Source organism: Antedon mediterranea, chromosome 2, assembly GCF_964355755.1.
Source record: "Antedon mediterranea chromosome 2, ecAntMedi1.1, whole genome shotgun sequence".
Taxonomy (NCBI): Eukaryota; Metazoa; Echinodermata; class Crinoidea; order Comatulida; family Antedonidae; genus Antedon; species Antedon mediterranea.
In genome coordinates this window covers 37,248,392-37,262,526 of record NC_092671.1, presented here as the reverse complement: position 1 = coordinate 37,262,526, position 14,135 = coordinate 37,248,392, and the positions used below count along the sequence as shown (strand labels likewise).

The window sequence follows — 14,135 nt, the reverse complement described above, 5'->3', positions numbered from 1 at the left end:
CCGGGCCTGCTGCCTTAGGCTAGGCTACTACTACTACTACTACTACTAGGCAGCCCATGATGGGTACGAGTAAGCCAAAATTTTGGATATATGTTAACCAAAATTTGGGTACGAGCGTGTTGGCATGGCATGGGTACGGGTTAACCTGTATCCTTCTAGCTAATCGTACTATGCCTAGGCCTCAAGTAAGTCTACGCTACCCAGTCCGGCTACAATATGGTCTATTTTGTTTTATAGCTTTATTGATAGCTGGGTTCAAATCTGGGTTGGGACGGCTTTTTCTCATTCTAAAACAGATTTCCTTATAATAAAATAATATATGAATTTATTTGTAATATTGTAATGTATACATAATATAAGTAATTGCCATTGCCTTTATTACTATTAATTATGTATTATACGGTTACCCCTTAATTATACTATAGTATAATTTCCTTGTTATATTTTACAATATTTTCTTCCTAATTCTACAATTTTGTCTTTCACAGCACAAATTTATCATACTGAATCATCACACACCAAGTCTCATAAATCTCTACTGTATTTGTCCAAGCTACTCCAGCTACATGGTATTGCCTTGAGGCTAAATTACACGGTATACTGGCACTACCATCATTCCTGGCTCGTCAACCTGTACCACATAAGCACAGTTTCAGTTTCAGTTTATTTACCATTTCAATTTCTGAACATAAGAGATGAACAACTTATGGATGGATAACCGTAAGAGCGAAGCTCGTTTACCGGTCACCCGTTAGTGCAGTGACATTACAGAAAACATAAAGACAGGACAAAGGTGCAATACTTAACAAGACATGTGAACACTTGTGTTTGCAACCCCTTGGATAAAATAATATATTTATACATGGAGTAAAGACTCCATGATTTATATAATGGAGAAAGTTAGATATTATAATATTTCTTTTTGGTCATACAATGATAATTTTTAAATTACTTCTTAAGAAGTCATACTACTCATTCAAAATAGTGACTTACACCCTGTGGTCAAGGCTTTCTTTGCTCTTATGCTTATTTCCTCCAACATACAGAGTACATAGGACTTTTTTTATTCACAACTGTTGAATTGTTTCCCAATACATAGTACCTATTGGTATTATATCTAAAAATACAAAGGCGGCTAACACAGATAGTTCCATATATACAGTACTCTTTTATAAATAAATGTATCTCTCCAAACTACTCCCAACTACCTAATCTAATAATAGTACTATTAGCATACTACTATACACTTTGTAGACAAGAAATAAGTTGTATACACTAGAGGACTTATGGTAGTACAGTCGATCACTGGCCCGGTCAACATAATCTATACCTAGATTATTACAGTAATTAAAGTACATTATTACAGAGTTTTTTTTTTTTTGCAGAAATCAAAGTTATGTGTATAGAAAGCAGTACTCGTATTAAAAACTAAGCAGGTTTTTGAACGCAAACTGGCAGGATATTTTGAATATTTTTTGTTGTTGAAATGATGGAATCCTAACTTCAATTTCCACGAACCCTTTTATTTAAATTTATTTGAATAGACCTCCATGTAAACTCATTAAAGGCTACATGATTGTTTTATATTTTAATATGTGATAGTAGAAAATCATTGTGTATAATGAGGACTATGAATCTGATATTTACTTGCATTCTCATCTTTTTAAATTATTATTTATAATGCCGGTAATGAGTTTAAAATTTAATTATATTGACTATTTTTTATAATCATCATGTCCTTATAAATTCATTTATATTTCTTTTGTGTAATATAGTTCATATATTATGTATTAAGTAAATTGGTAAGGCCCTATACTGTTACTATTTAAGGAAAGTTTATATACACTATTATTTTATGCCTACCAATATTAGTATTAATTGTTTATGTAAATATTTTGTCTAATTGCCTTGATTTTTTGTATAGGCCAATGGCATCAATGTTTTTCTCAAAGCAAATTAGCCTAATAATAATGCCACATTTAGACACATGATTCATTGATTTCTGATATTCTGTACATGTGTATGCATTACTAAAATAGTAGTTAATATATTTCATTTATAATGTATGTATAAACATATATTCATATTTTTTTTAACATTTTTAAATTTAAAAATTATTACAATACCTATCTACCTTTCTGATATTGTTACTATTATATAATATTCTTTGAGGCAGCAATAAAAAAAAAATTAGAACAATTAATTTGAGTTATACTGTACTATGTTAGTTCAGGAGATGAAGTGTGTGTTGGAGGTTGGTGGTGTGAGGTGTATAGTTGTCACTTTAAGACCTAAATTAGATGTTTTCTGAAGAAAAGAAGTAAGCGCATACGCTTTCAAACAACTCCAAGAAGATTCACACAAAAATAATTACTTTCCAATAAAGTAGTATAACAGTGTATATTACAGTACATTGAATAAACTCGAGCGGAATAATAACGCACATAAAAAACATTCATTTTCTTTTCGAAAAGTGCCCTCTCTAGTTTTCTATTAATTTATTAATAATTATTATTAATTAATGAGTAATATGAACATATTTTTAACATTCAATGCTGGAAGCTGGTTCTACTCCTAACAAAGTTTCATATCTCCAAATTTCATCAACATATTCAAAGCACTTCAATATTAAATATCACATTTAACATAAAAATTCGGGTTTTGGATAGAATTTTGCTTAAAAACATATACAAAAAACATCGATAAAAAATACTTTTCGTATTCAAAAACATTTGATACTTGGTATAAATGTTCACTATAGGTTGCTCTATTCACAGAAAAAAATTGCATTCATGGACGTTTTTTGTTGGTTGTTTTTTCAAAATAGTTATTAGCTTGAAAAAAATGAGTTGGAATTATATGGTCTTTCATAAGTGTACATTTTGTAAAAACGTAAATTTAAAAAATCAGTGATATGGCTTGATAGTTATTTTTTGTTTGCAATATGGATGGAGCAACCTATATTGAACAATTATACCAAGTATCAAATGTTTTTGAATACGAAAAGTATTTTTTATCGATGTTTTTTGTATGTGTTTTTAAGCAAAATTATATCCAAAACCTGAATTTGTAATGTTAAATGTAATTTATTTAAGTGCTTTGAATACGTTGATGAAATTTGGAGATATGAAACTTTGTTAGGAGTAGATACAGTTTCCAGCATTAAATTTTAAGAATATGTTCATATTACTCATTAATTGATAATAATTATTAATAAATTAATAGAAAACTAGAGAGGGCACTTTTCGACCAGAAAATGAATGTTTTTTTATGTGTGTTATTATTCCGCTCGAGTTTATTCAATGTACTGTAATATACACTGTTATACTATTTTATTGGAAAGTAATTATTTTTGTGTGAATCTTCTTGGAGTTGTTTGAAAGCGTATCCGCTTACTTCTTTTCTTCAGAAAACATCTAATTTAGGTCTTAAAGTGACAACTATACACCTCACACCACCAACCTTCAACACACTAGTTTCTGCCCACACACACTTCATCTCCTGAACTAACATAGTACAGTATAAGTCAAATAAATTTTTTAATTTTTTTTTATTGCTGCCTCAAAAAATATTATATAATAGTAACAATATCAGAAAGGTAGATAGGTATTGTAATAATTTTTAAATTTAAAAATGTTAAAAAAAATATGAATATATGTTTATATGCCTACATACATTATAAATGAAATATATTAACTACTATTTTAGTAATGCATACACAAGTACAGAATATCAGAAATCAATGAATCATGTGTCTAAATGTGGCATTATTAGGCTAATTTGCTTTGAGAAAAACATTGATGCCATTGGCCTATACAAAAATCAAGGCAATTAGACAAAATATTTACATAAACAATTAATACTAATATTGGTAGGCATAAAATAATAGTGTATATAAACTTTCCTTAAATAATAACAGTATAGGGCCTTACCAATTTATTTAATACATAATATATGAACTATATTACACAAAAAAAGTATAAATGAATTTATAAGGACATGATGATTTATCAAAAATAGTCAATATAATTAAATTTTAAACTCATTACCGGCATTATAAACAATATTTTAAAAAGATAAGAATGCAAGTAAATATCAGATTCATAGTCCTCATTATACACAATGATTTCCTACTATCACATATTAAACTATAAAACAATCATGTAGCCTTTAATTACTTTACATGGAGGTCTATTCAAATATTTAAATAAAAGGGTCATAATATGTCTTCGTCTCCAGTTCGTGGAAATTGAAGTTAGGATTCCATCATTTCAACAACAAAAAATATTCAAAATATCCTGCCAGTTTGCATTCAAGACCTGCAACCTGCTTAGTTTTTAATACGAGTACTGCTTTCTATACACATAACAAAAAAAAACAAAACTCTGTAATAATGTACTTTAATTACTGTAATATTAATCTAGGTATAGATTATGTTGACCGGGCCAGTGAGAGTGCGATCGACTGTACTACCATAAGTCCTGTAGGTGTATACAACTTATTTCTTGTCTACAAAGTGTATAGTAGTATGCTAATAGTACTATTATTAGATTAGGTAGTTGGGAGTAGTTTGGAGAGATACATCTATCTATAAAAGAGTACTGTATATATGGAACTATCTGTGTTAGTCGCCTTTGTATTTTTAGATATAATACCAATAGGTACTATGTATTGGGAAACAATTCAACAGTTATGAATAAAAAAAGTCCTATGTACTCTGTATGTTGGAGGAAATAAGCATAAGAGCAAATAAAGCCTTGACCACAGGGTGTAAGTCACTATTTTGAATCAGTAGTATGACTTCTTAAGAAGTAATTAAAAAAATATCATTGTATGATCAAAAAGAAATATTATAATATCTAACTTTCTCCTTTATATAAATATATTATTTTATCCAAGGGGTTGCAAACACAAGTGTTCACATGTCTTGTTAAGTATTGCACCTTTGTCCTGTCTTTATGTTTTCTGTAATGTCACTGCACTAACGGGTGACCGGTAAACGAGCTTCGCTCTTACGGTTATCCATCCATATAAGTTGTTCATCTCTTATGTTCAGAAATTGAAATGGTAAATAAACTGAAACTGAAACTGTGCTTATGTGGTACAGGTTGACGAGCCAGGAATGATGGTAGTGCCAATATACGGTGTAGTTTAGCCTCAAGGCAATACCATGTAGCTGGAGTAGCTTGGACAAATACAGTAGAGATTTATGAGACTTGGTGTGTGATGATTCAGTATGATAAATTTGTGCTGTGAAAGACAAAATTGTAGAATTAGGAAGAAAATATTGTAAAATATAACAAGGAAATTATACTATAGTATAATTAAGGGGTAACAGTATAATACATAATTAATAGTAATAAAGGCAATGGCAATTACTTATATTATGTATACATTACAATATTACAAATAAATTCATATATTATTTTATTATAAGGAAATCTGTTTTAGAATGAGAAAAAGCCGTCCCAACACAGATTTGAACCCAGCTATCAATAAAGCTATAAAACAAAATAGACCATATTGTAGCCGGACTGGGTAGCGTAGACTTACTTGAGGCCAAGGCATAGTACGATTAGCTAGATTAGAAGGATACAGGTCAACCCGTACCCATGCCATGCCAACACACTCGTACCCAAATTTTGGTTTACATATATCCAGAATTTTGGCTTACTCGTACCCATCATGGGCTGCCTAGTAGTAGTAGTAGTAGTAGCCTAGCCTAAGGCAGCAGGCCCGGCCCTAGCCTACTACAACTTAAGTCTAGGCCTAGCCTAGTAGGCCTCTAGGCCTAGCCTAGATAGGCCCTAGTAGTTAACATCATACATACGCCCAGTAGTAGCTACCTACTACTCACTAGCTAGGCCTAGGTAGTAGCAGTAGTAGTTATTGTAGTAGTATTATTGTATTGTAGTATTAGTTGTAGCTGTCCGGTGATCCTTGGTCACTTGTCTAGATCCCCTAGTAGGCCTAGGCTAGGCCTAGTACGTAGTTATTCTTCAACAGTCACACAATTCAGATTCTGCCGGCCGCTGATTGCTAGTGAACAGGGGGAGGGAGAGAAAGAGTTAGAAGAACTGAAATAAGCCGTGACGTATAATAAACATCATACAAAATAATAATATAACTAACGAATCCGTATAATATAATAATGTTGTATGTTATAAAGTAAAGTAAATGCGTTTAATATAATACAATTATATTATAATATAATGTATTTTATTACTAATATAATATTAAATGTTCATAATATAATGCTAAAACCAAATAATATAATACAAAAAGTCAATAATTTGTTACATTTTTCACATAATATATTAGAAATAGATATAATATAATGCTAAAACCAAGTAATATAATGCAAAACGTATAATTCATTACAATACAATATATAATATAATAGAAAATGATATAATAATATAATATTTTGAATACTTCAGACAGCTGAGGCTTGCCATAATATAAGATAAAAAAAAAAAATAAGGTTCTATATACAATGTGTATTATAACACACATGGATAATATCTTTTTATGGCAAGCCTCAGCTGTCTGAAGTATTCAAAATATTATATTATTATATCATTTTTTTATTATATTATATATTGTATTGTAATGAATTATACGTTTTGCATTATATTACTTGGTTTTAGCATTATATTATATCTATTTCTAATATATTATGTGAAAAATGTAACAAATTATTGACTTTTTGTATTATATTATTTGGTTTTAGCATTATATTATGAACATTTAATATTATATTATTAATAAAATACATTATATTATAATATAATTGTATTATATTAAACGCATTTACTTTACTTTATAACATACAACATTATTATATTATACGGATTCGTTAGTTATATTATTATTTTGTATGATGTTTATTATACGTCACGGCTTATTTCAGTTCTTCTAACTCTTTCTCTCCCTCCCCCTGTTCACTAGCAATCAGCGGCCGGCAGAATCTGAATTGTGACTGTTGAAGAATAACTACGTACTAGGCCTAGCCTAGGCCTACTAGGGGATCTAGACAAGTGACCAAGGATCACCGGACAGCTACAACTAATACTACAATACAATAATACTACTACAATAACTACTACTGCTACTACCTAGGCCTAGCTAGTGAGTAGTAGGTAGGAATATACTAGGCTCTAGGGCGTATGTATGATGTTAACTACTAGGGCCTAGGCTAGGCCTAGAGGCCTACTAGTACTAGGCTAGGCCTAGACTTAAGTTGTAGTAGGCTAGGGCCGGGCCTGCTGCCTTAGGCTAGGCTACTACTACTACTACTACTACTAGGCAGCCCATGATGGGTACGAGTAAGCCAAAATTTTGGATATATGTAAACCAAAATTTGGGTACGAGCGTGTTGGCATGGCATGCGTACGGGTTGACCTGTATCCTTCTAGCTAATCGTACTATGCCTAGGCCTCAAGTAAGTCTACGCTACCCAGTCCGGCTACAATATGGTCTATTTTGTTTTATAGCTTTATTGATAGCTGGGTTCAAATCTGGGTTGGGACGACTTTTTCTCATTCTAAAACAGATTTCCTTATCATAATAAAATAATATATGAATTTATTTGTAATATTATTGTAATGTATACATAATATAAGTAATTGCCATTGCCTTTATTACTATTAATTATGTATTATACGGTTACTCCTTAATTATACTATAGTATAATTTCCTTGTTATATTTTACAATATTTTCTTCCTAATTCTACAATTTTGTCTTTCACAGCACAAATTTATCATACTGAATCATCACACACCAAGTCTCATAAATCTCTACTGTATTTGTCCAAGCTACTCCAGCTACATGGTATTGCCTTGAGGCTAAACTACACGGTATACTGGCACTACCATCATTCCTGGCTCGTCAACCTGTACCACATAAGCACAGTTTCAGTTTATTTACCATTTCAATTTCTGAACATAAGAGATGAACAACTTATATGGATGGATAACCGTAAGAGCGGAGCTCGTTTACCGGTCACCCGTTAGTGCAGTGACATTACAGAAAACATAAAGACAGGACAAAGGTGCAATACTTAACAAGACATGTGAACACTTGTGTTTGCCACCCCTTGGATAAAATAATATATTTATTATATAAAGGAGAAAGTTAGATATTATAATATTTCTTTTTGATCATACAATGATAATTTTTAAATTACTTCTTAAGAAGTCATACTACTGATTCAAAATAGTGACTTACACCCTGTGGTCAAGGCTTTATTTGCTCTTATGCGTATTTCCTCCAACATACAGAGTACATAGGACTTTTTTTATTCATAACTGTTGAATTGTTTCCCAATACATAGTACCTATTGGTATTATATCTAAAAATACAAAGGCGGCTAACACAGATAGTTCCATATATACAGTACTCTTTTATAGATAGATGTATCTCTCCAAACTACTCCCAACTACCTAATCTAATAATAGTACCATTAGCATACTACTATACACAAGAAATAAGTTGTATACACCTACAGGACTTATGGTAGTACAGTCGAACGCCCTCTAACTGGCCCGGTCAACATAATCTATACCTAGATTATTACAGTATTTAAAGTACATTATTACAGAGTTTTTTTTTTTTTTTGCAGAAATCAAAGTTATGTGTATAGAAAGCAGTACTCGTATTAAAAACTAAGCAGGTTGCAGGTCTTGAATGCAAACTGGCAGGATATTTTGAATATTTTTTGTTGTTGAAATGATGGAATCCTAACTTCAATTTCCACGAACTGGAGACGAAGACATATTATGACCCTTTTATTTAAATTTATTTGAATAGACCTCCATGTAAAGAAATTAAAGGCTACATGATTGTTTTATATTTTAATATGTGATAGTAGGAAATCATTGTGTATAATGAGGACTATGAATCTGATATTTACTTGCATTCTTATCTTTTTAAAATATTATTTATAATGCCGGTAATGAGTTTAAAATTTAATTATATTGACTATTTTTGATAATCATCATGTCCTTATAAATTCATTTATACTTTTTTTGTGTAATATAGTTCATATATTATGTATTAAATAAATTGGTAAGGCCCTATACTGTTATTATTTAAGGAAAGTTTATATACACTATTATTTTATGCCTACCAATATTAGTATTAATTGTTTATGTAAATATTTTGTCTAATTGCCTTGATTTTTGTATAGGCCAATGGCATCAATGTTTTTCTCAAAGCAAATTAGCCTAATAATGCCACATTTAGACACATGATTCATTGATTTCTGATATTCTGTACTTGTGTATGCATTACTAAAATAGTAGTTAATATATTTCATTTATAATGTATGTATAAACATATATTCATATTTTTTTTAACATTTTTAAATTTAAAAATTATTACAATACCTATCTACCTTTCTGATATTGTTACTATTATATAATATTTTTGGAGGCAGCAATAAAAAAAAATTAAAAAATTTATTTGACTTATACTGTACTATGTTAGTTCAGGAGATGAAGTGTGTGTGAGCAGAAACTAGTGTGTTGGAGGTTGATGGTGTGAGGTGTATAGTTGTCACTTTAAGACCTAAATTAGATGTTTTCTGAAGAAAAGAAGTAAGCGGATACGCTTTCAAACAACTCCAAGAAGATTCACACAAAAATATTTACTTTCCAATAAAATAGTATAACAGTGTATATTACAGTACATTGAATAAACTCGAGCGGAATAATAACACACATAAAAAAACATTCATTTTCTTGTCGAAAAGTGCCCTCTCTAGTTTTCTATTAATTTATTAATAATTATTATCAATTAATGAGTAATATGAACATATTTTTAAAATTTAATGCTGGAAACTGTATCTACTCCTAACAAAGTTTCATATCTCCAAATTTCATCAACGTATTCAAAGCACTTAAATAAATTACATTTAACATTACAAATTCAGGTTTTGGATATAATTTTGCTTAAAAACATATACAAAAAACATCGATAAAAAATACTTTTCGTATTCAAAAACATTTTATACTTGGTATAAATGTTCAATATAGGTTGCTCCATCCATATTGCAAACCAAAAATAACTATCAAGCCATATCACTGATTTTTTAAATTTACGTTTTTACAAAATGTACACTTATGAAAGACCATACAATTCCAACTCGTTTTTTTCAAGCTAATAACTATTTTGAAAAAACAACCAACAAAAAACGTTCATGAATGCAATTTTTTTTCTGTGAATAGAGCAACCTATAGTGAACATTTATACCAAGTATCAAATGTTTTTGAATACGAAAAGTATTTTTTATCGATGTTTTTTGTATATGTTTTTAAGCAAAATTCTATCCAAAACCCGAATTTTTATGTTAAATGTGATATTTAATATTGAAGTGCTTTGAATACGTTGATGAAATTTGGAGATATGAAACTTTGTTAGGAGTAGAACCAGCTTCCAGCATTGAATGTTAAAAATATGTTCATATTACTCATTAATTAATAATAATTATTAATAAATTAATAGAAAACTAGAGAGGGCACTTTTCGAAAAGAAAATGAATGTTTTTTTATGTGCGTTATTATTCCGCTCGAGTTTATTCAATGTACTGTAATATACACTGTTATACTACTTTATTGGAAAGTAATTATTTTTGTGTGAATCTTCTTGGAGTTGTTTGAAAGCGTATGCGCTTACTTCTTTTCTTCAGAAAACATCTAATTTAGATCTTAAAGTGACAACTATACACCTCACACCACCAACCTCCAACACACTAGTTTCTGCCCACACACACTTCATCTCCTGAACTAACATAGTACAGTATAACTCAAATTAATTGTTCTAATTTTTTTTTTATTGCTGCCTCAAAAAATAATATATAATAGTAACAATATCAGAAAGGTAGATAGGTATTGTAATAATTTTTAAATTTAAAAATGTTTAAAAAAATATGAATATATGTTTATACATACATTATAAATGAAATATATTAACTACTATTTTAGTAATGCATACACAAGTACAGAATATCAGAAATCAATGAATCATGTGTCTAAATGTGGCATTATTAGGCTAATTTGCTTTGAGAAAAACATTGATGCCATTGGCCTATACAAAAAATCAAGGCAATTAGACAAAATATTTACATAAACAATTAATACTAATATTGGTAGGCATAAAATAATAGTGTATATAAACTTTCCTTAAATAGTAACAGTATAGGGCCTTACCAATTTACTTAATACATAATATATGAACTATATTACACAAAAGAAATATAAATGAATTTATAAGGACATGATGATTATCAAAAATAGTCAATATAATTAAATTTTAAACTCATTACCGGCATTATAAATAATAATTTAAAAAGATGAGAATGCAAGTAAATATCAGATTCATAGTCCTCATTATACACAATGATTTTCTACTATCACATATTAAAATATAAAACAATCATGTAGCCTTTAATGAGTTTACATGGAGGTCTATTCAAATAAATTTAAATAAAAGGGTTCGTGGAAATTGAAGTTAGGATTCCATCGTTTCAACAACAAAAAATATTCAAAATATCCTGCCAGTTTGCGTTCAAAAACCTGCTTAGTTTTTAATACGAGTACTGCTTTCTATACACATAACTTTGATTTCTGCAAAAAAAAAAAAACTCTGTAATAATGTACTTTAATTACTGTAATAATCTAGGTATAGATTATGTTGACCGGGCCAGTTAGAGGGCGATCGACTGTACTACCATAAGTCCTCTAGTGTATACAACTTATTTCTTGTCTACAAAGTGTATAGTAGTATGCTAATAGTACTATTATTAGATTAGGTAGTTGGGAGTAGTTTGGAGAGATACATTTATTTATAAAAGAGTACTGTATATATGGAACTATCTGTGTTAGCCGCCTTTGTATTTTTAGATATAATACCAATAGGTACTATGTATTGGGAAACAATTCAACAGTTATGAATAAAAAAAGTCCTATGTACTCTGTATGTTGGAGGAAATAAGCCTAAGAGCAAAGAAAGCCTTGACCACAGGGTGTAAGTCACTATTTTGAATCAGTAGTATGACTTCTTAAGAAGTAATTTAAAAATTATCATTGTATGATCAAAAAGAAATATTATAATATCTAACTTTCTCCATTATATAAATATATTATTTTATCCAAGGGGTTGCAAACACAAGTGTTCACATGTCTTGTTAAGTATTGCACCTTTGTCCTGTCTTTATGTTGTCTGTAATGTCACTGCACTAACGGGTGACCGGTAAACGAGCTTCGCTCTTACGGTTATCCATCCATATAAGTTGTTCATCTCTTATGTTCAGAAATTGAAATGGTAAATAAACTGAAACTGAAACTGTGCTTATGTGGTACAGGTTGACGAGCCAGGAATGATGGTAGTGCCAGTATACCGTGTAATTTAGCCTCAAGGCAATACCATGTAGCTGGAGTAGCTTGGACAAATACAGTAGAGATTTATGAGACTTGGTGTGTGATGATTCAGTATGATAAATTTGTGCTGTGAAAGACAAAATTGTAGAATTAGGAAGAAAATATTGTAAAATATAACAATGAAATTATAATATAGTATAATTAAGGGGTAACCGTATAATTATTAATACATAATTAATAGTAATAAAGGCAATGGCAATTACTTATATTATGTATACATTACAATATTACAAATAAATTCATATATTATTTTATTATAAGGAAATCTGTTTTAGAATGAGAAAAAGCCGTCCCAACCCAGATTTGAACCCAGCTATCAATAAAGCTATAAAACAAAATAGACCATATTGTAGCCGGACTGGGTAGCGTAGACTTACTTGAGGCCTAGGCATAGTACGATTAGCTAGAAGGATACAGGTTAACCCGTACGCATGCCATGCCAACACGCTCGTACCCAAATTTTGGTTTACATATATCCAAAATTTTGGCTTACTCGTACCCATCATGGGCTGCCTAGTAGTATTAGTAGTAGTAGTAGCCTAGCCTAAGGCAGCAGGCCCGGCCCTAGCCTACTACAACTTAAGTCTAGGCCTAGCCTAGTACTAGTAGGCCTCTAGTTAGGCCTAGCCCTACCTAGTAGTTAACATCATACATACGCCCTAGAGCCTAGTAGTAGCTACCTACTACTCACTAGCTAGGCCTAGGTAGTAGCAGTAGTAGTTATTGTAGTAGTATTATTGTATTGTAGTATTAGTTGTAGCTGTCCGGTGATCCTTGGTCACTTGTCTAGATCCCCTAGTAGGCCTAGGCTAGGCCTAGTACGTAGTTATTCTTCAACAGTCACAATTCAGATTCTGCCGGCCGCTGATTGCTAGTGAACAGGGGGAGGGAGAGAAAGAGTTAGAAGAACTGAAATAAGCCGTGACGTATAATAAACATCGTACAACATAATAATATAACTAACGAATCCGTATAATATAATAATGTTGTATGTTATAAAGTAAAGTAAATGCGTTTAATATAATACAATTATATTTTAATATAATGTATTTTATTAATAATATAATATTAAATGTTCATAATATAATGCTAAAACCAAATAATATAATACAAAAAGTCAATAATTTGTTACATTTTTCACATAATATATTAGAAATAGATATAATATAATGCTAAAACCAAGTAATATAATGCAAAATGTATAATTCATTACAATACAATATATAATATAATAAAAAAATGATATAATAATATAATATTTTGAATACTTCAGACAGCTGAGGCTTGCCATATCTTTTGTATCCAGCCATGTATTATTTTCAGGAAATTTAAAGTAATAAATTATAGTTTATACACGGCACAAGTACTTTCTTTTAACTAAGGATGTGGTATATAAATGTGGGTAGATTTCAGAGTAATAGAAGTGTTAGGATGAATGGTATATTGTTTTTACAGGTAATTAAAACGGAATGTTAGTCAAGGGAGACACTTTATCAAAGTTCCAACCACAGTAATTGACAATGTATTTCTATAGACCAACGGGTATATCTAATAGTGGAACCACAAAAATGTAGGATAGGCTAATTTCTAATTGGCAACCAATGGGAATTCAGTGTGTTTTCAGTTGTTTACTAAGATGCATACTAGCACACTTCATTGTTAAATTAGCCGTTCGATAGTTGTACAAACTTTTC

The 14,135-nt window shown here is 30.2% G+C and overlaps 1 long non-coding RNA gene across 2 annotated transcripts in view; it reads right to left on the bottom strand.

The window, feature by feature from the left end:
- Nucleotides 1-10,893: 10,893 nt before the first annotated feature.
- LOC140040968 (uncharacterized) overlaps nt 10,894-14,135 on the bottom strand; it is a 69,604-nt gene continuing 66,362 nt past the window's right edge. Inside the window, exons 1-3 of one of the 2 annotated variants that reach the window (XR_011842793.1) lie at nt 13,098-13,341; nt 12,202-12,508; nt 10,894-11,628 (exon numbers count right to left, since the gene is read on the bottom strand). This is a non-coding gene — a long non-coding RNA (uncharacterized lncRNA). Of the gene's footprint in view, nt 11,629-12,201; nt 12,509-13,097; nt 13,342-14,135 lie in introns of those variants that run through there. The other variant, XR_011842792.1, reaches the window with a different exon arrangement.